This window comes from Lathyrus oleraceus, chromosome 3 (assembly GCF_024323335.1).
Source record: "Lathyrus oleraceus cultivar Zhongwan6 chromosome 3, CAAS_Psat_ZW6_1.0, whole genome shotgun sequence".
Taxonomy (NCBI): domain Eukaryota; kingdom Viridiplantae; phylum Streptophyta; class Magnoliopsida; order Fabales; family Fabaceae; genus Lathyrus; species Lathyrus oleraceus.
In genome coordinates, this window is record NC_066581.1 from 84,294,344 (window position 1) to 84,298,273 (window position 3,930).

Here is a 3,930-nt window from a genome sequence, read left to right on the forward strand (position 1 = left end):
AATATTTCAAAAATAATCAATAATTTAAAAAAAATTATCAAAATAATCAGATTTTAAAAAGGATGCGCCAGATGAACTGACGCATCTACAATGCATTAAGAGGAGACGTCAATAACATTGACGCATGCATTGGACTCCTCATGAAGAGGCGTCAATGCTATTGGCGCATGCATTGACCCTCATGAGGAGGCGCCAATGCTCCTGACGCCTAGGTGCATTTAATTGGTGTATGCGCCAATAACTTGTATTCTTTTTTTTATTTTTTTTTAACTTTTTAGTTTATTAAATTTTTTTAAATTTCAGATGAATTGCCAAATACACCAATCAAATGCACCTAGGTGTCAGGAACATTGCCGCTTTCTCATGAGGGTCAATGCATGCGCCAATAACATTGACACCTTCTCATTAGAAGTCCAATGCATGCGCAAATGTTATTGGCGCCTCCTCTTACTACATTGGGGTGCGCCAATTCATCTGCCGCATGCTCTACAAAATCTGAATATTTTGATAATTTTTTTGAATTAATGGTTATTTTCAAATTTTTTTAAAAATCTGATTATTTTAAAAAAAAATCAATACCAGAGACATTCTTTAAGAGCTTAAAGTGGTAAAGAATGACATTTTCACCGGGGGAAGACATAAAAAAGCATCCATATACCATTTCAACGTAAATATTTAGCAATAGGTTTATGGTTTTACAAATCCTAGTTCAGCATCCAAATCTATCTCTTCTTCCAAGTCTTGTGCCTCCAACAAGTCTCTTGCAGTAGCCATCTTTGCCTTAAGGCCTTGCATTTCCAACTCTAGAGCTACCAAATTATCCCTTAGCTTTTCTGCTTCTTTCAACTTTTCCAAATATCTCTTCATTCCTAAAGCGGATTGAACAAGAGGCTCAAGCCATGTCAAATCAAAGCTAAAACGCTCAAGTTCCTCCCAAATAATTTGAAGATTCTTGCAAGCAATGTCATTCATATCTCTCACCTTTTTAGTCTTTAAGGAAACAAAGAACTCTGCCCAAAGCACTGAATGCCCATTCCCGAAACTTACGACTTCTTTCCTGCTGGCACACAATAAGCGAAGGGTGTAGAGAACATGCTTGCTCTAGTAATGGAACATATTTTTTTTCTATTTGTCCTAAACCCTTGAAATCGATAAGCTCGCCATCCTCTAGCTTTGGTCTTAAGGAAGCGGTTGACATGTTAGTGGATTGATTTACTGGTTTCTCATGTCTTGACTTACAAACATAAACTTCTGCACCAAACATACAAGAATCCTTAACAACAAAACCATTTTCAGGATCATGAAGCTCATCCAAAGTAATGAAAAATTCGAAACCCCAGGAATCCTCTCTCGCATTGAACTCGTTGCTAGATTCTGGTAAATTCATGTACCAAGGGTAAATTTAGTTATGTGAAGATAAAAACAAAAGCAATACCTCTATGAAAAGAAGCAAAATTTCTAAACAACTACCTATTGTGATTGTTCTGTTGGCATTGAGCTGATTGAATACAAACAATTTAAATTTGACATCTCTACTCCATCCCTCAGACATATTAGTAGTTTTCACAACCGCCAAATAAATTGATAAAAAGTCCTCTACTCCTTCGTCCCCCTTTGGATACAGATAAATCATCCTAAAAAGAAACCAAATCATATCAAAACATAAAAATGTATAAAGTGTTTCATAACAAGTCCATTAAAATCTTACATTTGGGAAATCATTTATGCATTAAAATATATCATACCATGGATAGCCGCCTAAGAAAAAAGGCTCCGAGTAAACCTCATACATGTTTAAATGAGAGAAGTTCTCAATCTTCCATGTAAATTTCTCAAACTTATCAACACTAGACTGTTCATGCACCATATCTCCACACTCTCTGCTAGTACATAAAGTTCAATGTTAGTTGTACCTATATATTGAGAGTTTTTATGGGGTTGATGAGTAGTGTAAATTACCAATAAAAAGAATATGAAAGTGTTTTTATTTAATTAATGCATTTCATTTATTTTAGTTTTTCGTGATGATAAGAGGAAGTTCATGAGTCTTTTTAATGTAAGACATAGAAGCTCTCCATTCTAAAGTTAGAGCAACAGATATGTGTTTTTAGTGTAAAAATAATTTTATATTTATTAAGTTATTTCTCTTTATTAGGAAACGTTGTTATAATATTTTTAAAAGGAATTTAAACCATGCCGTAATTCAATATATATATATATATATATATATATATATATATATATATATATATATATATATATATATATATATATATATATATATATATATATATATATATAATTGTTTTTAATCAATAATATACATATCAATTTTGCGGTGGATTGTTTTCTTTTTTTGAACTATCATTTGCTTTTTAAATAGAGTCGTTGTCTTTTATTTTTTTTACAATTGAAAACGTGAGATATCTGACCTTATTTTTTAATTTCTCTCGCATAATTTTAGATATAGTATTTTGAAAAAGGTTCTTGTGTTTAAGTGAAGATGCTATTTTAGAAAAGGTAATATTGTAAATTTATCAAGAGTTTTTTTTGTCTTTTGGGTGAATCTTTTCTTTCTTAGGAAATATTTGTTTGGGTTTGGAGCTAAATCCGTTAAAAGTTCTTTGGGGAGATTAGTGTAAATTTGTCATTTGGTTCATTAGTTCACCCACTTAAGGAAAAACTCTCCTTATAGGTTCTTGAAGATAACCATTGAAAAATCTAATTATTAATTCTTGAGATCAATCCAATGTAAAAGCTCAATTGATTCAAGATCAGTCTAGTGTAAAATCTTGGTTCGGTTCGTGGTCAGTCCGATATAAAATCATGATTCAGTTCGGAGGATAGTAAGTTCAAAACTCCACCTTGGTTTGAGATAAGTTCGTAAAAAATTCAGTTTAGCTTAGAGACTAACCGCTCAAATCTTTGTTTGTGTTTGATGTGTAGACTAACTGATTCAATTCATTATTCATTGTTTGGTTAAAAGTAAACCTGAAACTTCATTTAAACTAATCTCCCAATTTGAGTTAAGATTAAATAATTATTTTGTATATTTTTTCCCATCCATTTTAAAGAATAATATTTATTGATGTTTCATTTAAAATTAAATCACACTCGATGTCATTTATAACACTAACTTTAATAAAGAACATGTTTGATACATATGTCATACAAACATTATAAGAAAATTTTATACGCCTAATTAAAAAAAAACAGGTGTGAAAGGTTGATTTCTAACCAAATAACCCCGTTAAACTTTTAACATGCAATTTTGGAGAAAATTGGTACGATATATATGTTTTACATCTTTTTTTAAGTCAAAACAGGTGTTAGTTGGTTTCTAATCAAACTACATTCCATTAAACTTTAACACGGATTTTTGGAAAAAGTAGGTATGATTTATAAGTGTTTACACCTCTTTGAAGGAGAAAAAATGTGTCGAATGTTAATTTTAACACTCATATGTGACACTTATAACATCAAATTATTACCGGTGTTAAATTGATTTACCATATCTTTTTTAAAACAGGTTTCAAAATCATACTTACAATACCATAAGCCACCACACCGAAAAAAATCCAGTATTAAATCTCTTATCTACACTAGTGATACTAAAATGCACAACTTGACTTAGAGGATACCGTCCAATGTATATAAAAGCTAAAGTATCCTAGTTTTGACATCATATAATATACATCTAACGGAAAGTTGCACTCACATACTCCCCCCGTTTTGATGATGGCAAAACTTGAGATGATGTGTTTCGTGTCTTCATGCATGTTTCCCCTGAATGTATGCATCATGGCTTCGTAGCTGCATATGCTTTTCTCACTTTGACAACATCAAAAAGAGACAAAGCAAGCTATTAGCAGTATCACATATATACACTATATCACATATACAATATATCATACATAGGCATTTGCAAAG

At 31.4% G+C, this 3,930-nt stretch overlaps 1 pseudogene; it reads right to left on the reverse strand.

Moving 5' to 3' along the window:
- Positions 1-687: 687 nt before the first annotated feature.
- Positions 688-1,867, reverse strand: LOC127125479 (MATH domain and coiled-coil domain-containing protein At3g58360-like; annotated as a pseudogene).
- Positions 1,868-3,930: the final 2,063 nt, after the last annotated feature.